Here is a 27,871-nt window from a genome sequence, read left to right as displayed (position 1 = left end):
CTCCAATGGGCATTCTTTAGATTTGTAACTTAAAATGTCATTTGTATGTGTAGTCATGGAAGCTTAATATTTTCTTATCTGAAAGTAATATTTTATAGGGTTTTTTTTAATAGACATGATGAGGAAGAGTTTGAGTTTTATTAACATCCAGACAGTGTTTTTTAACTTGATTCATCAACGTGGAGATGGACTCTAGAACCTGAAAGCTTTGTACTTGTCCAGTAGTAGGAAGACATATAATAATGAACTGTGAGGCTTATTGATGTTTATTGGGATACAGTTTATTTATGTTATTCTTATAAAATTGTAGAGAATAATGAAATTGAGAAATGAGGTTATTACAGTTGCTTTTGAAATGGAAATATTCAGTGTCCTGTGTATTTTTTTTTTTTTTTTGAGACGTTGTCTCTGTCACTGAGATTGCACCACTTAGGCTGGCATGCAGTGGTGTGATCTCAGCTCACTGCAGCCTATGCCTCCTGAGTTCATGCCATTCTCTTGCCTCAGCCTCCTGAGTAGCTGGGACTACAGCTATGCGCCACCACGTCCAGCTAATTTTTGTATTTTTATAGAGACGAGGTTTAACCATTCTGGCTAGGCTGGTCTCAAACTTCTGACCTCAGGTGATCCGCCTCTCAAAGTGCTGGGATTATAGGTGTGAGCCACTGTGGCTGTCCTGTCCTGTGTACCTTTAGCTACAGGGGCGATCTGTTCATAAATTTATTGTGATAATTTTTACCTAATTAGTTTTGATTTAAACTGTGTAATTACTTTCAGAGTCATTATAATCTAGCAAGAGCCCAACAGTCCTATTGTACAGATACATAAGAAAAATGCTAAGTTTAATTCAATGTATTTATTGCCATTTAAGAAGTTTTATATAATGTATTGATATATAACCTGTTATTTTTCTGTTTTTGGTTTAGTTTGTTAAAAAGTACTGTCACCGTAGTGAAAAAAACTTAACTTGTGCTGCATACAAAATATTTTAATGAATCTTTAATACTATGCTTCAATCAGAAATCTTTGTATCCTGTGCCCTTGTCCTAGGTATCTTGGAATCAGAATCAAGATTTTTTTTTTTTAGTAGATTAATGAATGACTAACTTTACTTACTTGAAATTAATGGTCTTAGGTTACGGGTTGAATTAAAGGGAACTCTTTATAAATGGAGTTGTTGTTGTTGTAACTGGGTAAATGCAATCAGGATCATAATCTGCCATTTCTGAAACATCTTCAGACTATATACTTAATGCTTGTGACAATCTTATATAGGTGTCTATTCAGTAAGAATAGTTGTCATTTCCGTTTATACCTGAGTATTGAGCTGTCAATTTTAAAAAAATTAAATCTTTCTTAAAATATCATTCATAAACTTTAGTGGTCTTTAAATTGTGTTGACATCTTATTCACAGTGCACATATTTTGAGTTTTTGTCTCTAACAGTGAGATTTTAAGAAAAACTAGGCTTGAAACATTTTATAAATGACCAGACAAGAAATAATTGTATAGAGCCTGTTAAAGTCATGTAGAACATATTTTTAGATACCATGTTATACACTGCACTGAAATTATTTTTCTGTCTCCTTGTATTACAAGGTTTTATTTTACTAAGTAAATAAACCCATCAGATTTTCTCCGTTATTTGGTGGTGGATTAAGGAAAACGGGGGAGGGGGTCAGGGAGGCAGGGGAATAGTTCAGCTTCTGGCTGGGTGAGGAAAGGTAGGACCTGCATATAACATTTCTTTTGAAGGTTCCAGGTAAATCTCTAATTAGAGTGATTTTTTCCCCTGTACTTGCATTTCATTTATTTCCAAAGAAGCCGCATGGACCTTAAAGGAATAAAAAAAAAGTAATCATTTTGCTAAGCTTTCCTATATTGACCACAACGCACATACGTTCCATTTGTTACCTTCCATTTGATGGGAGAACAGTGCTTGCAAATAGAATAATGTCAGTGAGCTTGTTAAGCAAACAGAAAACGGAACTTACCTGGAATTAGAAGTTAACAAGAAGTTTTCAAAAACGTAGTAGTTGACAAGTCAAGAAAACAGGAGAATCATTTCTGTGATCCCTAATAGTAAAATATATCAAAACAAAGGTAGATTATAAATAGAGGCATTTTCTAAATTAAACTCAGGGCTGCCGGAATAGAGAGACAATATAAATATAATACAATGTGTTTTTCATTAATGTTCAAAACTTGTCGTATTCTGATGTAGAAATTTGCCCCACTAATGAAATGGAATTTGAAAATTGGGATACAGATACTCTGGGAAGAATGATACAATTGAACTTAATTATAGCAACAATCTAGTCCCTGGACCAGATCCAAGAAAACAAAGCAGAAGCATACTCAAATAGGCTTAAGAAGAATGCATTTAGCACATGGTGAGAAGGTCTATTCTGATTGAGTGGTTTTCAGTTCCAGGTTTACCTGGAAGCTTTTCCACACCCACACTTTTTAGATATTCTGATTTGTTAGGCCTGAGTCAAGGCCCAGTTTTGGTATTTCTGCTTGTTAATTTGCTATAGGTAATTCTGATATATAGAAAGACTGAAGACTAAGAACAATTTCCCATATATGGTGACAACCTCTACCTTGAATAGTCCACATTGTAATTACCCTAATTGCAACATCAACAGTTCCCAAACTAGTGTTCTACAAATAACAGTCTTGTGAATGCTCTTTGAAAACAAAAGTCATGGCCATGTAAATTCCTTGTTCTGAGAAGTCCTGTTTAATTTAACAAGTGTTTCCAAATTTATTTATTTATTGTTACCTCTATTACTTATATTACATTTTTAACCTAGTAACTATTAACCCCATACTTATAGAAACAATGCCCCAAGTGTGTTCTGTGATGTCACTATTATTTTACAGTAACATCCACTATTTTACTTCTTTATTTTTTGAGATGGAGTCTTACTCTGTTGCCCAGGCTGGAGTGCAGTGGCATGATCTCAGCTTACTGCAACCTTCGCTTCTCTGGTTCAGGCAATTCTCTTCCCTCAGCCTCCTGAGTAGTTGGGACTATAGTGTGTGCCACCACACCCAGCTAATTTTTTGTATCTTTTTTAGTAGAGATGGAGTTGTATCATGTTGGCCAGGTTGGTGTCAAGCTCCTGACTTCAAGTGATCTGACCGCCTTAGCCTCCCCTAGCTCTGGGATTATAGGCATTAGCCATCGTGCCCGGCCTTCCATAAGGCATGTAAAGCCACTTCCAAAGGTAGAATTGACAGACTTGCCAAAAGTCAGTGGCAAGATGTCTAGACCTGCCTTGAGGTCTTTAAGTTTCAACCCTCTCCCTCAACCCCAAGCCAATCAGTTGTCCTCCCATAATAACATCATATAGTAATTAGCAGGTGGTCCATGACTTCTCCAGATCAGCTCCAAAAAGATACAGACTATTAACAGGGGAAACATTGTGAACTGAAATGTTCAACAGATAATATTAAAAACATTCGTATGGGTCAGTGTTACATCAAAAATGTATTTCTCACCAACAACATCTTCTATAAAATTCTGTCTGATCTGATGACAATTTAACTGATTTTTAAATGCATAGAATTATATCAAAGAAATTCCACTCTATAGGCCCAAATACAATCTCTGAGCCTCAGGTCTTCCCCATCTTCACCTCCATTTCACATTTGAGTATCTATATTTGAGAGAACATCACTCATTTTTTGTTTTGGGAGTTGTCGATAACCTTGGAAGTTTTTTGAGGGCAAGGATCAAGGATCTTACAGCTTTTAGCATGCCTCTGTGTACCAAACAGTTTTTCAATAAATATGTTACCCCACTTTGTCATAAAATAGATGGCATGCTTAGCTGTACAACACAATGTGATTTGATCACACCCAACCTATGAATGGGTAATAGTACTGAATCTGTTTAAAAACAACATTCCATATTCTCTTTGCATCTTTGTAGCATATTTGTTTGGTTTCTAGTAATGTTGGTTCTATCCATATGTTTTTAGATCATGTAACGATGTTGTGCCCAAGTAAAATTATACCAAGAATTTTATGGGGAAAAGCCAATGCACTGCTCCTACTTTTTATTAAAATTTCAGACATTTGAAAAAGTAAATTTAGTATTGGACAGTGAGTTTTATTTTGGAGGTTGTAGGAGATTGGGGTACTTGGAGGAGACTCCGTTGGCTACTTGTGTATGGGGGTGGGGAAAATGCACAAGTTTACAAAATCTTGTAAATTCTCACAGGGCTTGGTTTTGTGACCTTACAAAAACTGGGATTGTTTTTCTAGTTCTCAGTGGAGAAATGTAAGCTGTGAGTTTAACATCATAATTACTGTGTTTTGATCAGGACATAGCAAGCTTTTGTGGAACAAATTCTATTGCTTTCTTTATCCTGTTTGTAACAAGTATATATATATCAGTATGTTTCCTTGTATTTTGCTATGGGAAAGTCGTATCTTGCATATAGAGAAGTCTATTAGAGTGAATTAAAAGACATCTTTACTCTGACATGGCAGCATTGTCTAATGGCCCATGATTACTAAGCCTTGTGAAAAAAATCACTCTAGAGCTCTGCGTGGCGATGTGCGCCTGTAATCCCAGCCACTTGGGAGGCTGAGGCAGGAGGATTACTTGAACCTAGGAGTTCAAGGCCAGCCTGGGTAACATAATGAGACCCCATGTCAGTCAATCAACCAATCAATCAATTACACTAAAAATTAGAGCAAGATTTTAAAACTCCCAACAAATGTTTGTGTGTCTAAAACAATGAAAAGAGTTTATGACAGAGTTACAGCAGTCACATCAGAGAAAAATTCTGGACGAGTTCCAAATCTATACCAGTTGTAAATTGCTGTGACTGTAGTTGAAAACCAAAGTTATTTTTGTATAGTCTTTTGGGGTGTATTTCTGTTTAATAATAACATATTTGCAAATTTAGAGGACTCTATGATTGCTTCTTAGAGACCTTAACCTTTAGGAGCTAACAGTTAAATGGAAGGGAGAACTAGAAACCAAAAATTTAATGCAGAGAGTGAGATTCTGCAGTACAGGGTGTGTACAGGGTGCAGAGAAGCACTATGGCACTGTGTTCTGGCTTCATCTTCTGCCCTAGACTTCCCAAAGTCCATTTCCTGAACCTGCCTGATTTTTTTTTCCCCTCCATCTCAAAATTATATTGCCATTCTCTCCCCTTGCAAGCCTTTTCCACACCTTATGTGCCCAGTAAAGTTCTGTTTCTTCAAAATCTTCTTGAAGCCTGCCTCTACCTCATTGAAATAATTGTTTTGTCTACATCTCTGTTATTTCTTTATAAATATTGAGAGTCAATTCTCATTATTTTCAGTAATTCTATAAAGTTGCCTAGAACACTGAGTTAATCAAATACTAAACCCTTGTTCCCAGGGAAAGTATGTACATATGTACCTATCTCACATAGGTTATAATCTGAATTCCTAAGAACAACTCATCCTGGTAGATTAAATTTTTTTCATTTACAAAAGAATAAAGGAAGTATAGAAGTGTTAAGTGATTTTTCTCAAGGCCACTCCACTAACAGGTACCAGAGTCAAGATTCAGAGCTCGCCCAGTTGACTCCAGAACCAGAGCTTCTTGCACTACCTTGCACTGCCCTCGTCTCTGCCCTCTGGTCATCTTTCTATGAGATTCAGAAGAACGCAGATCATCTTATTTGACCTTAGCTTGGGAAATGTGCAAGGAGTGGCAGATTTTTCACTACTGTGTGTATAGTCATGAGTCACCTTGAAAGCTCACCAAGTATTGGGGATTACAAAGACATTTTAGTAAGTAAGCAAATGTGCCAATATGGGATCCACAAATAACGAGGATCAACTGTATGTGTAAGTGACTGCTAGGGTCTGTTTCATAGTAACACCTTCCACCGGCAATGTGGAATGTTTCTTTAGCTTCTTTGATAGTTCAATTATTTATTTATTCATGTATTTATGAAGCACTTAGCATATGAAATAAATCTCCAAAGAGTACATTTGCTTTGCTCAAGGGAGTCTTTGGCTACATACTGCTGTACATAATGAAAACTATAAAGAGGGCTAACTTTTTTGCCTTGTGACCTTTTAATTTAAATAGAGGCTTCATCACAGGCACATTCCGAAATGAACTTGGTGTGTGTAGTTGGTTATGTTTGGCATTATTGTTTGTACTAATATGATAGGGATGACTTCAGTGTTCGCCAACAGGAAACTGGTTAGGTAAACAGTGGTACATCCAAATGATGGAATACTGTGTAGTTGTAAAGAGGAGGCTGGGCGCAGTGGCTCACACCTATAATCCCAGCACTTTGGGAGGCTGAGGGGGCAGATCACGAGGTCACGAGATCGAGACCATCCTGGCCAACATGGTGAAACCCCGTCTGTACTAAAAAATACAAAAATCAGCTGGGCATGGTGGCGTGCGCCTGTAGTCCCACTACTTGGGAGGCTGAGGCAGAATTGCTTGACCCCAGGAGGCAGAGGTTGCAGTGAGCTGAGATCACGCCACTGTCCTCCAGCCTGGTGACAGAGCAAGACGCTGTCTCAAAAAAGAAAAAAAAGAGTAAGGAAGACCTATGTACTCATGTAGAAAAACTGAGATATATTGTTTTTAAAAAGGAACAAGGAATTATGGTATCATGTATATAGTATACCACTTTTTGTGTCGTGAGAGAAGAGTAGAATAACAATATACCTGTGTGCTTTCAAAGATAAATTCTGAAATGATATATAAAAGCCTTATATATTAGTATATCTAGTTAAAAGTGGGTGTGGAGGGAATTGAATAAGAATAAATGGGATTTTGCCACAAGTTTTTATATATACATTTTCAAATTTTTTGAAGTATGTATGTGTACACATTACCCTGTTTAAATATAAGTGAATGAAGGAATGAAGTGGGATTATAAGAAAGAGCTAACGAGAAGATCTAAGGGGATGCCAATCTTTTTAGTACCCAGTGGGTATGAATACATGGCAACAGCAGCAAAAAATTAGAAGAGTAGCCCCAGAAAGGTCGGGAGTCAGCCTTTCCTTTGTCGTTTTGTGATTTTCATAGATTTTAAAAAATACTCTAAGAATTATTATTATTTTTTTTGAGATGGAGTCTCGCTCTGCCACCCAGGCTGGAGTGCAGTGGCGTAATCTTGGCTCACTTGCAACCTCCAGTTCCTGGATTCAAGTGATTCTCCTGCCTTAGCCTCCCAAGTAGCTAGGACTACAGAAGGGTGCCACCACACCCAGCTAATTTTTTGTATTTTTAGTAGAGACAGGGTTTTACCGTGTTAGCCAGGATGGTCTCGATCTCCTAACTTTTTTTTTTTTTTTTTTTTTGAGACGGAGTTTCACTCTTGTTACCCAGGCTGGAGTGCAATGGTGCAATCTCGGCTCACCGCAACCTCCGCCTCCTGGGTTCAGGCAATTCTCCTGCCTCAGCCTCCTGAGTAGCTGGGATTACAGGCACGCGCCACCGTGCCCAGCTAATTTTTTGTATTTTTAGTAGAGACGGGGTTTCACCATGTTGACCAGGATGGTCTCGATCTCTTGACCTCGTGATCCACCCGCTTCGGCCTCCCTCACACCTGGGATTACAGGGTGAGCCACCGCGCCCGTCCTATTAATGAAGTTTTTATCTTAAGCATATATTCCAAAAACTGATTTACATTCAAAATACTGTGTACTTGTGCTGCTTGCTGAAGCCGGCGCTGCTCTGTGGGGCCCTGGCCGTGCCCGGCCGGCACCGTGTGTGTGTCCTAGGATGACTGGCGCTGTGCGCACTCCATGCACGAGTTTTCCGCCAAGGACATTGACGGGCACATGGTTAACCTGGACGAGTACTGGGGCTTCGTGTGCATCGTCACCAACGTGGCCTCCCAGTGAGGCAAAACCGAAGTGAACTACACTCGGCTTGTCGACCTGCACGCCCGATATGCTGAGTGTGGTTTGTGGATCCTGGCCTTCCCCTGCATCCAGTTTGGGAAGCAGGAGCCAGGGGGTAATGAAGAGATCAAAGAGTTTGCCGCTGGCTAAAATTCAATTCGACTTGTTCAGCAAGATCTGGAACGGGGATGACGCCCACCCGCTGTAGAAGTGGATGAAGATCCAGCCCAAGGGCAAGGGCATCCTGGGAAATGCCATCAAGTGGAACTTCACCAGGTTCCTCATCGACAAGAATAGCTGTGTGGTGAAGCGGTACGGACCCATGGAGGAACCCCAAGTGATAGAGAAGGACCTGCCCTGCTATTTCTAGCTCCACAAGTGTGTGGCCCTGTCCAAGCCCCTGCCCTTGCCCTTGGAGCCTTCCACCGGCACCCATGACGGCCTGCCTGCAAACCAGCTGATGGTAGAGCAGACCTGAAAACCGGGCATGCACCCCACAGGAGGAAGGTCCTGTGGTCCGCTGGGCTTGGCTTGGCGCCCCCACCCCTGGCTGCCTTGTGGGAATAAACAAGACAGATTGGCAAAAAAAAAAAAAAAAAAAAATTACTGTGTACTTTTCTCAACTGAAATACACACATTAGACTCAATATTTTCATTCATGGCTGTGGATTTTACAAGATAGCATGCTCATTAAATTTACATAAATCAAGTTGAATGGGACAGTTAACACTATGGAGAGTCAGATTAAATTTAAAATGATCGACTATTTGCAGAATTAAGTGAATATGTACAAGTCGCAAGTTTCTGAAGATGGTCAGGTGGAAGGATATTCAGCCAAAAAGGAAAAACACTACAGACAGGCAAAGCATGACTAGGGTTACAAAACGGATATGGGAAATAAAGTAGTATAAAGCATCAAAATATTCATATGAGCCAATAAATATAATATTGGAAGATAAATTTGGAAGCATTGCAATAGCAAAACCAGACATTAATTCCTATTAAGTCAACAGCAATCATCTAATTCAAATAATGTTATGTTTTGTTTTAGGGGTTAAAGCTAACATAATTATCTTTGGTAGCAGTCTCTGTTTTGCTAGCATTATATTACTAAAGCCACAAATTGGTTAAGCATCTTAAGAGGTCCACAACGATCCCCCTCATTCCCTCTCTTATGACAGAGCTCAACATCGTATAAGCACAATTTTATCCAGAGTTCTGCTAAAAGTGTAATTCTGTTCTTTTTTTTTTTAAGACGGTTTCACCATATTGGTCAGGCTGGTCTTGAACTCCCAACCTCAGGTGATCCGCCCACCTTGGCCTCCAAAGTGCTTGGATTATAGGCCTGAGCCACCGCGCCGGGCCAATTCTGTTCTTAACCACATTTGAATTCACCTTCGACATCACACAATATCAAATGGTTGGGCTTTTTGTTACACTAAGGTTTTTCACTACCATAAATGGCTCAGTGCCAAATAAAAAAATAGACGATTTTATGACCTCATTCAAGGTCATTATACACTGTCAAATAGGGCAGACTAAATGAATCTTAACCTAGTTCTGCAACCTAATAAATTGTATTCTTAGATTGGATTTAGATATAATTAGAAATCTAAAAGATAAATAGTGCCAAGAACCTGGAACTTAGAATTAACTTTATTACTATTTTTCTATATTCAAGATATCTGTAAATACATTGAAGCTATAAAATAGCTTAAAACAGCTAGAAAATCTTTTGCCTATTAGTTTTACTATGTCCTTATATAAACCTTTAAATAATAATTTTTAACTTAAGTGTTTATAAAAAGTGTGGTTTTTGGTTTTACCAATAGTGGGGTTGAATTTCCACTGTACTATCCAATAGATACTGGATTACTCAATTCCCATTAAAATTAAAAGGAAGTCAGATGGCTAGCTCATTAACAGAACAGCAGCCAGAGAATGACATTTATCCAGAGATTGATAATGAATTCATAAACACTATTTTTTTGGCCAAATATTCTAACTGGAGAATATGGGCAGAGTCTAAACGATCATAATTGAAAAACAAATTTCAGTTTATCCTAATGTGTTATCAAGGAAACCCCCCCCAACACACACACACACACACACACACACACACTGAGGGAAAAAAATTAAATATCACTTTTCTTTTTTTTTCTCCAGCAACAAGGAATCAGTGAACAGAGGAGACTGAGATGAGGGAGCAGTGAGAGAGGAGGGAAACCAGAAGGGGCTTCAGGGAGGAGGGAGTGGTCAATGAGCAGGGTGCGGGGGTGAGAGCAGAGAGCTGTGGCTCTGTGGAGGCCATGGAGGACCCTGATGAGAGCTATTGGGGCAGGGGGCAAAGCTGGCTGGAGCCTAATAGGAGGTAATAAAGAAGAATTGGAACCAGGGAGCACAGAGGACTCTTTAAAGGAATTTTACTGTAAAGGCAGGCAGAGAGTAGGGTAAGTCTAGAGAAGGAAGTGGAGTTAATTGCATTTTTTAAAGAGGGAGAAATTATAATTGACTTGTATGCAAATGGGAAAAAATCAGAGTGCAAAAAATAGTTGGAGTGGTGTCCTTGTGTAAGAGAGACGGGATGGAAATCTGATATGTAAATGGAGGGGGTGTGAGTTTAGATAGAAGCACAGACAGTCTGAACAGGAAGGGAGGCTGAGGACATGGTACAGATACAAATAGGTGGATGGGTGTGATAGAGGGGGGGCTCACAGATGGTCTCTTCTGGTTTTTATTTTTCTAGTACAATATGAAGTCAGATCAACTGAGGGTTAGGATGGGAGAGATGATGGAGGTTGAAGGAGAAAGAAGATGTTAAGAAGGTGGTCTAGAAGGAGTAGATGGGGTGGGGTACATGGTCCAGGGAAATAGAATTTTGTGGCTAGGCAGAATTAAAAGACCTGTTGAGGTTAGTGGTCATTAATTGAATTTAGCAGTGTTTTTTTTTTTTTCTAGTTTGTTCTGCTGTGATGGTGTAGGTACCAGAAGAGGTGAAAAATTGGGTTTAACCAAGAGTTTGGTGGTTTAAAGAAATTTACCCGAGGAACTACATGCTCTTGACATTTTGGTGTGGGAGGCTGGATAGGATAGTCATTTTTATTAATTTTTTTCGTGTGTTTACTGGTCCATTTAGATACTCTGTATCTTCTAGTCTCAGTTCTTTATCACATATTTTGCTAGAAAATAGATCATTTTTTATGATATTTTTTGTTTTGTTCTATATTTTCCCCAGCAGAACTTTGGAGATGCCCAGCGCATCTGGGCATTGAACTTAACTCGGTGATCTAGGCCTCCAGTTTGCCATTTGCCCTGCTCTCTTCCAGTCTGTGGAAATGTTAGAGAGAAGCATGTCAGCAGGAAGGTTGCATGGTTTGTCAGCTGTGTTTCATCAGTACAGTGTTAGCTACAGTCCGGTCCCCAGGAGTGAGGCAGGATAGGTAGTCAAGGAAGCGACCATGTTCTTGGGAGGCAGCAACCATGATGACTGTATAGTCAACACAATAAGCCTCAGCATTTGCATTGTAACTGAGCTCATTCAAGCAAAGCTATCTTCAGTAGGGACCTTCCCCTCTAAAGAGCAGATGCATTTTGATTTTATCTGTCCTCAGACTGATGATTTGCTCATTGTAATAGTAAAAGACACAAATTCTGCGTGGAGAATTAAGATGCTAATGAGACATGCAACATATGAATAAACATGTATGGCTACTGCACATGTGCACCCAGAGGATCCCCCCAGAACATTCTTACTAGCAACACGTCTTCCTGCCTTCTTATGAATAATCATGTAAGACTCCCAAAAAGGGAGTCCCCTAGTGCCAGTCTTTGCTGTTTCATCCTTACACACAGCCTGCCTTGAACTCCCTCAGGGTGTACTGTTGTTTTAGTCTATTCTTAGGCTGCTATGAAGAAATACTTGAGACTTGGTAATTTATTAAAAAAAGAAGATGTTTAATTGACTCACAGTTCTGCATGGCTGGGGAGGCCTCAGAAAACTTAAAATCATGGTGGAAGACACCTCTTCACAGGATGGCAGGAGAAAGACTGAAAGCCAGCAAAGGAAGTGCCAGACACTCATAAAACCATCAGATCTTGTGAGAACTCACTATCATGAGAACAGCATGGGGGAAATTGCCACCATGATTTAATTGCCTCCACCTGGTCCTGCCCTTGGTATGTGGGGATTATGGGGATTATAATTCAAGGTGAGATTTGGGTGAGGACACAGAGTCAAACCATATCAACTGTCTATTCCGCACCTAACTTTCAAAATATTTTCTTTTGCAATAGATTACTCTATGCTATACCTCCTTTGCTGTGTGTCTCCTGTTTAAATTATTTTAAGCCAAGAATACAAGAACCAAGATATCACATCAGCCATTAACAGGAGCTGCTGATTTCTAGGCTTGCTCAGAATCATGAAGTTCTTGGCTGATCTCATCAGTGGTCATTTAGCTTTTGTGTATAAGACAAGTAGGAGAAGATTATCAATCTGGTAAATTAAAATAACACTCTGGGCTGGGCGAGGTGGCTCATGCCTGTAATCCCAGCATTTGGGGAGGCTGAGGTGGGAGGATCACCTGAGGTCAGGATTTCAAGACTAGCCTGGTCAACATGCAGAAACCTTGTCTCTACTGAAAATACAAAAATTAGCCAGGTATGATGGTGCACACCTGTAATCTCAGCTACTTGGCAGGCTGAGGTAGAATTGCTTGAACCCAGAAGGTGGAGGTTGCAGTGAGCCGAGATTGTGCCACTGTACTCCAGTGTGGGCAACAGAGTGAGACTCCATCTCAATGAATGAATGAGTGAATAAAATAACACCCTGAGCTGAACCACTGTGGATATTTTTTGTTTGTTTTCTATAGGAGTGAAGATGGTGGGGTGAATCGAGCTTTTTTTTTTTTTTTTTTGAGATGGAGTTTCGATCTTGTTACCCAGGCTGGAGTGCAATGGCGCCATCTCGGCTCACCGCAACCTCCGCCTCCTGGGTTCAAGCAATTCTCCTGCCTCAGCCTCCCGAGTAGCTGGGATTACAGGCACGCGCCACCACGCCCAGCTAATTTTTGTATTTTTTGGTAGAGACGGGGTTTCACCATGTTGACCAGGATGGTCCTGATCTCTTGACCTCGTGATCCACCCACCTCGGCCTCCCAAAGTGCTGGGATTACAGGTGTGAGCCACCGCGCCCGGCCTGAATCGAGCTTTATAACAATTCCCTGAGCCTCTCATAATGTGGCCAATTACCATGCACAACCTCTCCCAAAAGAAATGGGCAAGGCCTGGCTGGTTTCTCAAGTAAATCCGTTTGAACTCCCCCAAACGCTCATTATACCTAATTTTTCACCGGCTCCTTGCCTGTACAAATGCAGGAGAAAAACACACAATGATGCATGAACAGCATGCATGAAGTTGCACGAAAAAAAATTATTCAGCTTCCCCTAGATGTCTTCTGATGGGAAGACTTCAAGAAATTGGAGCTCATGATTTGCAAAGGAGGGGAAACATAAAAAGTAAACAAACTAGGCAAGGCATGGTGGCTCACACCTGTAATTCCAGCACTTTGGGAGGTGGAGGTGAGCAAATCCCTTGAGCCTAGGAGTTCGAGACCAGTCTAAGCAACATGGTAAAACCATGTCTCTACAAAGGAAAAAAAAAAAAGCATGGCAGAGTGAAACCTGTCAAATAGACAAAAACCAGAAAGAAAGAAACCAAAATACATCTATCAGCAGCTACCTTCATCAATTCAGGAGACCCGAGGTCATACAGCAAGTGGAGATTTCAATTTAGGCTCAATCACCTTCTGTAGTTTTTTACCCAATGCTTCCCAGACCGTGTTCCTGAAAAATTCTGACCCCTCATATTAAAAGAAAAACTTCACCTGAATTAAATTTAAAGGTATTTAATTGAGCAATGCATGATTCACAAATCAGGCAGCCCTCAGAATCACAACAGATTCAGAGAGGCTCTAGGGATGCCTCGTGGTCAGAACAAATTTACAGGCAAAAAGGAGAGTGATGTAGATAAATTGGAAGAGAGGTACAGAAACAACTGAATTAGTTACAGGTTGGCGTTTGCCTTATTTGAACGCAGAATACTCAGCAGTCTATGAGCAGTTGAAGTGTGTCTGCTGGGACAGGCCAAAACTCAGCTATTGTTACAGGCACATACTCCTAAGTTGAGCTTTCAATCTCGTCTACCTATTAAGTTAGGTTATGGATTGTCTACAAGGACTCAAATATAGAAGTAGCGGTACTTTTTGGCCAGGCACAGTGGCTCATGCCTGTAATCCCAGCACTTTGGGAGGCCGAGGTGGGTGGATCACGAGGTCAAGAGATCGGGACCATCCTGGTCAACATGGTGAAACCCCGTCTCTACTAAAAATACAAAAAATTAGCTGGGCACGGTGGCGCGCGCCTGTAATCCCAGCTACTCAGGAGGCTGAGGCAGGAGAATTGCTTGAACCCAGGAGGCGGAGGTTGCGGTGAGTTGAGATCGTGCCATTGCACTCCAGCAGAAACTCCGTCTTAAAAAAAAAAAAAGGAAGTAGGGGTACTTCTCAGGCCATGTTTAGTTTGCGTTAACACTCACTAAACTGTGGGGCAAGGGTTCTGTGGTCAGATCAATTTAGTAGAAGCTGAAAACTCTGTCCTTTTCTTGGAGATTCACAACACACTATACAGTCATGTAATAAGCTCTTTCTGTCTATGTGCCAGGCTTTATTCTGGGCTCTGGGAGAATGGTAATAAAGGAAAGCAAACCCAATTGCTGCTTTTATGCATCTTTTACCCTAATGGGGAGAGGGACATTAATCAAACAGCCAAACAAATAATGTATAATTGGCCAAGCGCGGTGGCTCACGCCTATAATCCCAGCACTTTGGGAGGCCGAGGCGGGTGGATCGCAAGGTCAGGAGATCAAGACCATCCTGGTCAACGTGGTGAAACCCCGTCTCTACTAAAAATACAAAAATTAGCTGGGCATGGTGGCGCGTCTGTAGTCCCAGCTACTCGGGAGGCTGAGGCAGGAGAATTGCTTGAACCCAGGAGGCGGAGGTTGCGGTGAGCCGAGATGGCGCCATTGCACTCCAGCCTGGGTAACGAGCGCACTCCAGCCTGGGTAACGAGCGAAACTCTGTCTCAAAAAAAAAAAAGTATAATTAAAAACCAAGGTACATTCTACAAAAGAAAGGAACGTGCTTATAGAAAACCTAGGTAAGGGGTCAGGGAACGTGTCTTTGAGGAAAGGACGCAAACAGATGTCTGGAGCTTGCAGGGTTAGCATTAACTAGGCCAATGGACAGATCTCGAGGCTTTAGGGTGCCCAATAAAAATATACTGTGATCCACATATGTAATTATAGTTTCTCCAGCAACAGTATAAAAAGTAAAAAGAAGCAGGTGAAAATAATTTTAGTAATATATTTTACCTAACTCAGTCTGTCTAAAATATTGATATTTCAGTATGCATTCAACATAAAAATTATTAATGTGAGAATTTACATTCTTTTTTGGTCTTAAGTCTTTAAAATCTGGTGGGTATTTTATGCCTACAGCACATCTCAACGTAAACTAGCCATGTCTCAAGTGCTCAGTAGCCACAAATGGCCTATGAATGTGGCACTTGATGACATGGATCTAGAGGAGCTGGCAGCAAGGCCAGTGTGGCAGGAAGGCAGAGGGACAAGGGTATATTAGACAAGGGTGAGGTGAGGTGCCACCATTCACCTGGCCCATCCATGGAAGGCGGTGTAGGCATGTTAGGATCTTGATCATGAAGCTTAGCCACTGATAGCATAAAACATTAAAAGTCCTGAGAAGTCGTGCAGTGAAAAGGCCCATTCTTGTTTGTTTAACTCAGTGTTCCCGTTTTTATTCCATGTAACACCTATCAATGTCCTAGGCCACACACTGGGAAATGCTGCTCTAGTTGACTACACTTAGAGGAAGTCTTGCTGTTAATAAACTTAAGCAAGAGTCGGGCACGGTGGCTCACGCTTGTAGTCTTAGTTACTGGGAAGGCTGAGGCAGGAGGATGGCTTGAGGCCAGGAGTTCAATACCAGCCTGGACAACATAGTGAGACTCTGTCTCTATAAAAAAAATCAAAATAAAAAGCTGGGCATGGCAGCATGCACCTATGGGTCCAGCTACTTGGGAAGCTGAGGCAGGAGGACTGCTTGAGCTCAGAAGTTCAAGGCTGCAGTGAGCTATATGATCAAGCCACTGCACTCCAGCCTGGGAGACAGAACGAGATGCTGCCGCAAAAAAACCCAGAAAACCCCCTGTAAAACTCTTCAGTAGTTGGAGGTTTCAGGCCTCTTAACTTGCTGAGGCAATATCCAGGCTACATGTTACCGAGAACGAAGACCAGGTAAACATAGAGAAGCTGCTCCGTTGCTGGAAGCCTGGCACTCCCTTTCTAAACTTTGCAGGCAGCAAATAACTCAGGAGGACCCAAGTGCTAGCCAAGAGCCATAAAGTCAGGGTTTTTCATCCTTTAAGATCTCCCCAAGTCTTTCTTTCATCCAATGGTCTGTTCTATCCATTTGCTTCATTTAGACTTTTCCTCTTCTCTGCACTTGGAATTCAGAGTGTGAGTAAGCTTTGCGTTCAGTTATATGTCTTTTTGTTTGTTTGTTTGTTTTGCATTTCCTACAGTATCTAGCACAAGGCAGGAATGTGGTAGATGTTGAGTAAGTGTTTGAAGGGGTCATGTTTGCATTCCTTTTTTGAGGCAATGGTATGTCTTTATTTCAGGTCTTCCAGTAAGTCTGGCCCTCTCAGTCCTTCATCATCTCTTCTGTCTTTGAATGGGGAGAGGCCATGGGAAAAGCACTGATGTTGGAATCAGAGGCGGAGTGCCACGGCTTACACTTGTACTCCTAGTGCTTTGAGAGGCTCAGTCAGGAGGATCGCTTGAGCCCAGGAGTTTGAGACCAGCCTGGGTAACATAGTGAGACCCTGTCTCTACAGAAACATAAAAGAAGATAAATAGGCATGGCGGCCTGCACTTGTAGTCTAGCAACTTGGGAGGCTGAAGTGGGAAAATCACTTGAGCCCCAGAATCTGAGGCTACCGTGAGCCATGATTGTGTCACTGCACTCTAGTCTGGGTGACAGAATGAGACACTGTCTCAAAAAAAAAAAAAAAGAATGGAATTAGTAACCCAAATTTGTATTCCATCTCTGCCTTCTTACCAACTGTGTGACCTTGAGCAAGTCAGTGAATCTGGCTGGGTCTTGGGATCATTATCTGTAAAGTGAGATGTTGTACTAAATGATCTCTAAGGCTTGTTTTAGTTTTAACACTGCAGATTGATGCTGTCCAATATGGTAGCAACCAGATACATGTGTCTATTGAGCACTTGAATATGACTAATCTGAAATGACAAGTTCTGTAAGTGTAAAATACACACTGGATTTCAAAACAAGAATGTAAAATATCTCAAAAAATTTTTATATGGGCAATTTTTTATATTGAAATAATATTTTGAATATGTTGGGTTAAGTAAAATCCATTATTAATAATTATTTCTTTTAAAAACCATTTTAACTTATTTATTTGGGTAGAGATGAGGTGTTCTTATGTTGTCCAGGCTGGTCTCAAACTCCTGGCTTCAAGCCATCCTCCCTCATTGGCCTCCAAAAGTGCCAGGATTACAGGCGTGAGACAGTGCACCCAGTCACTTAGTTTTAATTTCATGTGTTTCTTTTTATCTTTATAATATGGCTACTAGAAAACATAAAATTATATATGTGATGCTATGGACTGAATCAGGACCCCGTCAAATTCCTGTGTTGAAGCAGATTTATTCCTTTAACATAGGAAGGGTCTTTAGATACTGGGCTGCCAAATAAGAATGACTGGAAACCTTTCTGTGTATTGCCTGAGACCTTGAATTTTTGACTGCAGCACAGCAGAAGTTTCCACCAAGACCCCTCAGCTAGAAATCCTTCACACAGGAGGCTCTTCAGATCTCCTTGTTCTTCTGGGAAATATGAAGCAGAACAGTTGATGTCATATATTCTAACGCTACAATTAGAGTTCAGTGATGTCCTTTGAAAGTTCTTGCATAATATTTTAATATGGAGACACAGGAGGGCTCTCTAGCCATCTAGCAATAAAACAATGGTTTCAGCCGGGCGCGGTGGCTCAAGCCTGTAATCCCAGCATTTTGGGAGGCCAAGGCAGGTGGGTCACAAGGTCAAGAGATCGAGACCATCCTGGTCAACATGGTGAAACCTCATCTTTACTAAAAATACAAAAAATTGGCTGGGCATGGTGGCACGGGCCTGTAATCCCAGCTACTCAGGAGGCTGAGTCATCCTAGGACACGCACACGGTGCCGGCCGGGCACAGCCAGGGCCCCACAGAGCAGCGCCGGCTTCAGCAAGCAGCACAAGTACACAGTATTTTGAATGTAAATCAGTTTTTGGAATATATGCTTAAGATAAAAACTTCATTAATAGGCCGGGCGCGGTGGCTCACCCTGTAATCCCAGGTGTGAGGGAGGCTGAAGCAGGTGGATCACGAGGTCAAGAGATCGAGACCATCCTGGTCAACATGGTGAAACCCCGTCTCTACTAAAAATACAAAAATTAGCTGAGCTTGGTGGCGCATGCCTGTAATCCTAGCTTCACCACACAGCTATTCTTGTCGATGAGGAACCTGGTGAAGTTCCACTTGATGGCATTTCCCAGGATGCCCTTGCCCTTGGGCTGGATCTTCATCCACTTCTACAGCGGGTGGGCGTCATCCCCGTTCCAGATCTTGCTGAACAAGTCGAATTGAATTTTAGCCAGCGGCAAACTCTTTGATCTCTTCATTACCCCCTGGCTCCTGCTTCCCAAACTGGATGCAGGGGAAGGCCAGGATCCACAAACCACACTCAGCATATCGGGCGTGCAGGTCGACAAGCCGAGTGTAGTTCACTTCGGTTTTGCCTCACTGGGAGGCCACGTTGGTGACGATGCACACGAAGCCCCAGTACTCGTCCAGGTTAACCATGTGCCCGTCAATGTCCTTGGCGGAAAACTCGTGCATGGAGTGCGCACAGCGCCAGTCATCCTAGGACACACACACGGTGCCGGCCGGGCACGGCCAGGGCCCCACAGAGCAGCGCCGGCTTCAGCAAGCAGCACAAGTACACAGTATTTTGAATGTAAATCAGTTTTTGGAATATATGCTTAAGATAAAAACTTCATTAATAGGACGGGCGCGGTGGCTCACCCTGTAATCCCAGGTGTGAGGGAGGCCGAAGCGGGTGGATCACGAGGTCAAGAGATCGAGACCATCCTGGTCAACATGGTGAAACCCCGTCTCTACTAAAAATACAAAAAATTAGCTGGGCACGGTGGCGCGTGCCTGTAATCCTAGCTACTCAGGAGGCTGAGGCAGGAGAATTGCCTGAACCCAGGAAGCGGAGGTTGCGGTGAGCCGAGATCTCGCCATTACACTCCAACCTGGGTAACAAGAGCGAAACTCTGTCTCAAAAACCAACCAAACAAACAAACAAACAAGAAAACCTAAATGGTTTCATAGACTTGCCTATTAAAAAATGGATGTTGATTTTGTTGAACCTGTAAAACACAGGTTTTCTTTTTTTCTAAGCAGAGTAACCAACTTTGCAGGACCACCTTGCAAAAATACCCTGCAAAATACCTTAGCTTCCATGGGGTTATCTCACCTATGCCAAAGCTTCTAAAGACACACCCTCTACATTATCCAGTTAATGTTCTAGAGACCATGGCTGTGAGCAACTCAGAACAGGGAAGGAGGTTTCTTTTTTGTTCTGCTGTCCAGGCTGGAGTGCAGTGGTGTGATCATGGTACATTGCAGCCCTGAACTCCTGAAGTTCTGGACTGGAGGACTCCTTCCACTGCAGCCTCCCAAGTATTAATAGTTTGCACTACAGGTGTACCACCTTGCCTGGCTAATTCTTTTAACTTTTTTTGGTAGAGACCAGGGTCTCTCTATGTTGCCAGGCTAGGAAAGAAGGTTTTTGACTACAGCTTACCCCCGGCTCACCCACTAAAGAGATGGAGACCGAGTTGCCAAAGGCTCATATTTAAAGGTCAATTGGCAAAATCAAACCCAGAGTAGAGGAGCAAGACCTGGTTGTCCTGAGACTTTCTTCAAATCTGCAGCCTGCCCCCATGACTCAGTTTCCCCAACTGTAAAATGGAGATAACATCAGACCCATATCTGTTTAATTTGCCAATGCGGGGCGGCAGCGGGGAGAGAGAGAACACAACACATCTGGGGTGACATTTACCATCCCATACAGACCACTGAGTTCTGTACTCAAAAACTAAAGCCAGACTGCATCTTGTTGAATGAGAGCACACGCGAGGGACAAAGCTGGTCTACTGGCAGCTGGAGTAACAAACGTAAGGAGGAGTGGTCTTGGAACAGGCTCTGCTGGCCGTGGCTCTGTTTCCCCACACAGGTCTCTCCAGTTGGAGCCCCTACGCTAGGGAGGAAGGGGTGCAGGGCTGCTACGGGGCTGATGCTTCCCCAGGCAGGGGCAGGACCTGTTCCAGGCGACTGCAGGGTTACTCGCGGTCAAGGGTGTCTCCTTGAAGAGCTGGCTCCTCCGGGCTGGAGCAAAGCTGGATGAGGGGGCGCAACCTCTCAGTCTCTAGCACCAGCTGAGCCTCCGCCGTGGCTGTTGGCGCAGCCGCCCCTCCAGTGTTCCGGGCTCAGTCCCAGCTCCCAGCGTCAGATGCAGACTCTGGGCCAAGTTCTGCTTCGCTGGCTGCTTTCTGCCCCAGGACCGGGATCAATAAAGGGAAGGAGAGCCGGGGGGAAATGATGGAGAAAAGAGAGAAAGGAGGTGCTTGATTTCATCACCAAGGAGTTACCACTGGCCGCGGGTCTTAGCCCCCAAATCTCGGCTTACTGATCCCTTTAAGAAGGCCGCCTGGTGTTCCTCTAGCCCTCCACCCCACCGGAGGACAGCGCCTGCCACAAGCCCCTCGCCGCACTAAGTGCTTTGCTTTGTGAACTCAGTTTTCCCCACAACCCTAAGCCGGAGATACGTTGTCATTCACTTCTTGCGGAGGAGAGAAGCTCGAGTTTTGCAGCTACTGGCGGAGCGAGAACCCCGAACAGGGACTGTGCGATCCTCCAGAGCGGCCACAGCCCACAGCCCCTAGGCTCTGCCGGGTTCTTGTGCAGCCGCATGGTCTGCATCTGTTGCAGCCCTCGATGGGCGGGAGGGGACGGAGAAGAGAAGGACCAAGGGATTACCAGGTGGCTCCCCTGAGGGACTCCCGGCCTGGAGCGCGGACAGACCACTCCCAGAGACAGTGTGGCTTTGCTCCTTCCTCTCCAGGGATCGGTTTTCCAGCGGGCGCAGGGTTTCGGGGAAATGTCCGCCTAGCCACTTAGAGTGGCAGGGGCGAGAGGAGGAGCTGGGGGGCCCGGGGAGGGGAGTGAGAGGAAAGCTAGGGTTGCTGGAGTCGCAGCTGCCTGCGGAGCTGGCCCGGGAGGAAGCGAGGCGGAGCGCGCAGCGTCCAAGCGGTGAGTGCACAGCTCTTTCATTCAAGCTTTCTCCAGTTTCGATTCTGGCGTCAGCGAAGATGTGACTAATCGGAGTCCAGAGACGGGAATAAATTATGCAAATCACCATCTGGCGATGGGTCACATGGCTCCTATACTTTAAAAACTACCTCTATAGGAGTGTGACAGCAGCGAGCCCTTCTCTCTAAGTGGTTCCGGGGCGAGGGCAGATCTGGTTCTGGTGGAAGCTGTTCATACTGGCTCCCTGCCACCACTCGCGGCTTCGTGCTGCCAAGTTTTCATCTTCCACCGTCTCCGCCTCCAGCTCCTAGGTCAGGGGCCGAGAGAAGGCTGCCCTCTTCTGATCTTACCTGCCGGGACTGCTGGAAACACAGAGAGGTGGTTTTTGTTTTGTAAAACTTTTGTTTCAGGGGAGTGGGTGTGGCGGTGCAGGATGAGAATCTCCCTTCCTCTGCTCTGTTTCTGCAGCCTCTACTGTTGCTTTGCTGTGGGAAGCCCCGCACCTTTTGATCCGAAGGGACGCTGGAACGTAAGGTGCATTTATTTTTATTCCCCCGCCCCCCCCGCCACTTCTTTTCTGTGCTGGGTCCCCTCTGTCTCCCCGATTCTTAGATCCCTCCTTCTTCCTCTGAAATTCTCCCTTTCCCACTGCGCTGCTCATTTTCTCCTCCAACCCATCTTGGAATCCACTTGTCTCTCTGCACTTCTGATGGGCCATCTCCCGGCAAGTCATGCCAGAGGCAAAGGCTGGCAGGGTGCGCTGGCTTCCCTTATGTGGCTCCCTCAGTCCCGGCTGGTGCTGTCCAGCCAGCTCAGTGGCCTGCCAGCAGCTCTGAAACCTTGTCCTCATGCCTGAACCTGGATGTTTGACAGCCAAGAAGGTTCTTAGAAAGAGCTCGGTCTCCCGGAGCTGCCTTTTAATCTTGGTGTAGGTGTCTTGAAAGTTCAGGTGGAAAGGTAGCTGCTTTGGTTTGACTAGCACCTGCAGGGAGCGAGTGTGGGTCACTTGTGCATAGAAGCTGCAGGCTGATTCCCCAGGTTGCCAGCCTTTTCCTCCTCAACACTCTTGTGCTCCCCTCACTCTTCCTCTTCCCACTCCTCCTCCCTTTCCTCCTCTTGGCTTCTAGCATTTCTTCCTCTTGGGTTCTGTGTGGCAGCCTTTTCCAGTGGAGGCAGCCTGTCCCAGGGGAGCCAGAGGCAGTCACCAAGACTGAGAACTAAGTCAGCTGGTTAGCAGGGGAGGGCTCAGGAGAACCTAAACTGAACCCCATCATCTCATCTTCTATTAGAATCGGTTGAGGTTGTGCCAAATGGTCTGTGTCCGCTTCTGCATGTGAGGAGGGTGACTGAATGAATGGAAAGCCTTGCTTTACTTAACATGTTTCCAACTCTGGTGCTAACTAGAAGCATTTCCTGGGGCAGGTCTCATCTCTGGCTCCTCACCGGTAAAACACTAAAGTTCCTTCTAACTTCTGTGTTCCATGCCTCTGAGTACGTGTGAGTCATTTCATTCATTCCAAAAAGTACTTACTGCAAGCCTACTTAGTGCCAGGCACTATTCTGGGAGCAGGGGAGACAGCAGTGAACAAAACAGATGGCAATCTTTGCCTTCCGGACGTTTACCTTTCAGTGGTGGGAAGGCAGACAGTGCACTGATTAAAATATCAGTGGTGCTCAGCGTTATGGAGAAAAATCTAGCAGAGGGGGAAGGTGCAGCATGCTGGTGGGGGAAGGTGGCGATGTTAGGATGTGGTCAGGGAGGGCCTTATGGAGAAGTTGACCATTGAGTAAAGAGCTGAAGTGGGTGAGAGAAGGAGGGATGAGGACATCTGGGTGAAAAACAATCAGAAAGTCCCAGAGGCTGAAGTGGCCCAGTCCAAAAGTAGTAGGAATGCAGCTCGAGAACTTTGGGGCCAGAGCAGATCAGATGCCAAGGGGAAGAGTCTTCGTCCCATACATGGGTTTATCCACAGATCTGTCTCAGGAAGCCAGCAGCCTCCTTTTCTCCTAGACTTCCCCATCTGGTCTCCGCATGAGTGGCTATCTGGGTAGAAGGTGGGGAGTTGTCAAACTCATTATATCCATGATTCACATTTCTGCTGGTGGGGGCTTTTGTTCATTACTTTCAAGACAGTTAACCTGAGTTCTGCTCATGTGTATTCAGCAGCATTTTCTGGACATTATTCCTCTTCCATCTGCTGCATTCTTCCACCCTCCCCCTCCTTTCCCTCTACCCTCTCTGCCGCTGTATCTCTTTCCTTTTGGTATCTTTTTCCTTTGGCTTCTTAACTCTGAGATAAATTAACTCCAAGATGGTCATTTGGCATCCTTCCCTGCTGGTTGATAGGAGAGTTTGATACTCTCACTTCCAGTCCAGTGATGCATTCAGGATGGCTGGAAGAGTGCTGGCTGGGTCCATGTATGACTTTCTGAAACAGTGTCATGATGACAGCACCTACCTAGTGTTAAGTCGCAGGAGCCATCAGTAACCTGAGCTGCACTTTGGGAGCAGGGCCATCTCCCAGGTGGCACTGTGTATGAGCAGGGAGGTGGAAGAAGGGATTTTGTTTCTCGTAGGAGTTTGTCCATGGCTTTAGTCATTCACTTAACAAACTGGATGAGTGCCTGGCACATGCCACCACTAGAAAGGGCATTGAGGATGTCTTAGGTTCCCTAGATGGGAACAATAGGGGAAGCCTATTTTCCAACAGGTCCACAGCCTCTTGCCTCCAATTCCGAAATCCAGTCTCTCAAAATTGGAAAATGTGTTTGGTAACTTGTTTGGCAGCAAGACCTGGCCTTATCTGATTTGAACTCATTTGGCAGCAAAAACCTGGCCTGAGATGAAAGAAGGCTATTGATTATCTTTGTGTTTGCCCTCAAATGTGAGTGATTATGTATTTCTCTGCAGAAATATTAGGGTGTTTGATCTGGAGGGATAGCTCAGGCCTCCTAGCAGCATTATATAATATATGGTGTATGCTCCATAATGCCTTTCTAAAATTGGAAAACTTCTGAAATCTGAAACTCACCTGGTCTCAAGCATTTCAAAAAAAGAATTGAGGACCTGTACTCCCAAAACAGGAAGGTGCTGGGCATGGTGGCTCACACCTGTAATCCTAGCATTTTGGGAGGCTGAGGCAGGTAGATCACCTGAGGTCAGGAGTTCAAGACCAGCCTGGCCAACATGGCGAAACCCTGTTTCTGCTAAAAATGCAAAAATTAGCCAGGCATGGTGGCATGTGCCTGTAATCCCAGCTACTCAGAAGGCTGAGGCAGGAGAATCATTTGAACCTGGGAGGTAGAGATTGCAGTGAGCCAAGATCACGCAATTGCACTCCAACCTGGGTAACGGAGCAAGACTCTGTCTCAAAAAAAAAAAAAAAGAATGTGGCTGCCATCTTCTGATTTGGGGAAGTAGCTTATGGATTAGCCCCAGGTCACTACAGTTACTGAGAGTTAGCACAATAGAATTTTACTCCTACCTACTCTCAGTGTGAGAGTCAGAATCAGAAACCACTGCTGATACCCCGCTCGATTTCTGTGGTCCTACTGAGGTTATGTAAGCTTCAACGATCTCCAAGAGTGGGGGTCCTTTGTTAAGATGACTCTAAGGTCTTTATAGAAAGCATTAATTCAGCAGATTACTGGGCAGTCTTCTATAGCAAAGACAAGGCACTTTATGTTTTAAAGTACCCAGGTTGTGAGAGTCATGTTTGGATCTGGGCAGACCCAACAAAATTAACGTACTCTTGAGGCTTGAGCTAACAGCAGCTGGTGTAAACAGCAGCTCAAATATTCGTTTAGATTGCTTGATGTGAATATAATGCGCCAAGCCACAGATGAGGCAGAATAAAGAACTTGATAAATCACTGTAACTATGTGTCCAAATGAGGCAGGGTCTGAACTTTGAGGCAAAGTGAAATGTTTCACTGCCCAACAGTTGAAGCCACAAAGTCTTAGGGAAGGCTTGGCTTTCCTTCTGTTTTATTACGGGCAAAGACACAACATTTCACTCCATATAGTAAAGCAACCACAATCCCTGTAATTTATAAAGAGTGCAGGTAACAGGACAAGGCCAAAGGCAAGCATCTGAAATAGAAAGCAGTGATTTCTCTTAAATGCAGCATTTTAGAAAGAAAGATCATCTAAACTAATTATGAGAGGGGCTGGCCTTGCACTTCTAAGAGGCACTGTCCCAATTTTAAGAAGCTCACAGTCTTGGGAAAGGAAAAGAGTAAACATAAACAGAATGCAAGAACAAATGAATCACTTAAAAGCTGCAGAACCTAGTACCTTCCTACCACTAGCTGCTTTCTGTTACTGAAAATAGAAAGTGACCACACACTATCCTCTAGAGTCCTATGAATAACTACTGGAAATACTAGGCAGTAGTTCCAATGTGAGACAATACGATGAGTCAGCTACAGGCTTGTGACAACTTCAACTGAGAAGTCATAAGCAAGAGGGTCTCTAAGAGAAGCCGCATAAAAATCCTTGCATCGAGAATGATCCAAGATGGCTGATCGCTAACATCTCGGGATTGCAGCTCCCAGTGAAAGCTCAGAGAACGAGAGGACACCACACTTTCAGACAAATTTTTGTCACTCACGGAGCAGAAGATTCCCAGTGGAGGAGCCGCATGGGTCGCCAGCGCAACTCTTGTGGCCAGCGCAGCAGTTTTACTGGCACCTCGGTGCGGCAGCTCTTGGTGCAGAGTAAACAGGACTGGTTCCCCTTCCGACCAACGTTGGGAGCTCCAGGAAGGCAGAGTCGCCTATTACGGACTCAAGAAGTAAGCCAGACTGGAGATTCCCGGGCAGAAAAGCACCATCAGTCTTAACATCGCTGTTTTGGCCGGCGCAGTGGGTTGCTCATATTTTGGCCCTGGGAATTAACAACTTGGACGTCCACTCAGAGACCTAATTTGAAAGTTGGTAATTACAAAGATGACAGGTGGATAAATTTACAATGATGGGAAGAAACCAGTGTAAAAAGGCTGAGAATACTCAAAATCAGAATGCCTCTCCCTCTAAAGAGGATCACAGTTCCTCATCAACAAGGGAACAAGGCTTGATGGAGAACGAGCGCATCCCATTAACAGAATCAGGCTTCAGAAGATGGATAATAAGAAACTTCTGTGAGTTAAAAGAACCTGTTGTAGCCCAATGTAAAGAAACTAAGAACTTTGGAAAAAGGTTTGACGAAATCCTAATGAGAATAGACAACTTAGAGAGGAATATAAGTGAATTAATGGAACTGAAGAATACAATGCAGGAACTCCGAGAAGTATGCACAGGTTTAAACATTTGAATTGTTCAAGCAGAAGAAAGGATATCAGAGGTGGAAGTCCAACTTAATGAAATAAAACGAGAAGACAAGATTAGAGAAAAAAGGATAAAAAGGAATAAGCAAAGTCTCCAAGAAATGTGGGACTATGTGAAAAGACCAAATTTACATTTGATAGGTGTACCTGAATACGACGGAGAGAATGAATCCAAGCTGGAAAATACTCTTCAGGACATTATTCAGGAAAATTTTCCTAAACTAGCAAAGCAGGACAATATTCAGCCACAGGTAATACAGAGAACACCACAAAGATATTCCTCAAGAAGAGCAACCCCAAGGCACATAATCGTTAGATTCACCAGGGTTGAAACGAAGGAGAAAATACTAAGGGCAGCCAGAGATAAAGGTCAGGTTACCCGCAAAGGGAAGCCTATCAGACTTACAGCAGATCTCAGCAGAAACTCTACGAGCCAGAAGAGAGTGGGGGCCAATATTCAACATCCTCAAAGAACAGAACTTTCAGCCCAGAATTTCATATCCAGCCAAACTAAGCTTCACAACTGAAGGAAAAATAAAATCTTTTATGAACAAGCAAGTACTCAGAGATTTTATTACTACCAGGCCTGCTTTACAAGAGCTTCTGAAAGAAGCATTACACATAGAAAGAAACAACCAGTATTAGCCTTTCTAAAAATATACCAAAAAGTAAAGAGCATCAACATAAAGAAGAATTTACATCAATAAATGGATAAAATAGCCAGTTAACATCAAATGGCAGTAATCCAAAATTTAAATTGACTAAATCCCCCAATCAAAAGCTACAGCCAAAACCCAATGGTATGTTACAACCAGACCCATTTCACATGCAAGGAAACACAAAGACTCAAAGGGATGGAGAAAGATTTACCGACCAAATGGAGAGCAAAAATAAATAAACCAATAAAAAGCAGGAGTTTCAATTCTCGTATCTGATAAAATAGATTTTAAAGCAACAAAGATATAGTGGTAAAAGGATCAATGCAACAATTAGAGCTAATGATCCTAACACCCAGATACATAGAGACTTAGACTCAATGAGACAGAAAATTAATAAGGATATCCAGGACTCGAACTCAGATCTGGAACAAGTAAACTTATTAAATATTTATAGAACTCTCCACTTTAAATACACAAAATATACATTC

General features: G+C 43.4%; 1 protein-coding gene and 2 pseudogenes across 3 annotated transcripts in view; 2 read left to right on the top strand and 1 right to left on the bottom strand.

The window, feature by feature from the left end:
- LOC103791227 (uncharacterized) overlaps positions 1 to 27,871 on the top strand; it is a 77,702-nt gene that overhangs the window by 14,575 nt on the left and 35,256 nt on the right. The window contains exon 1 of one of the 3 annotated variants that reach the window (XR_013527889.1): positions 21,783 to 21,927. The exons of the other annotated variants lie outside the window; for them this stretch is intronic. The gene's annotated coding sequence lies outside the window, so the exon portion shown is untranslated. Of the gene's footprint in view, positions 1 to 21,782; positions 21,928 to 27,871 lie in introns of those variants that run through there. 3 annotated transcript variants of the gene reach the window in all.
- LOC144576495 (phospholipid hydroperoxide glutathione peroxidase pseudogene) lies at positions 6,179 to 8,382 on the top strand (annotated as a pseudogene).
- LOC144579817 (phospholipid hydroperoxide glutathione peroxidase GPX4 pseudogene) lies at positions 18,341 to 19,547 on the bottom strand (annotated as a pseudogene).

Source organism: Callithrix jacchus, chromosome 16 (assembly GCF_049354715.1).
Source record: "Callithrix jacchus isolate 240 chromosome 16, calJac240_pri, whole genome shotgun sequence".
Classification (NCBI taxonomy): domain Eukaryota; kingdom Metazoa; phylum Chordata; class Mammalia; order Primates; family Cebidae; genus Callithrix; species Callithrix jacchus.
Note: the sequence above shows the minus strand (reverse complement) of the source record. Positions and strands in the feature narration are given on the sequence as shown.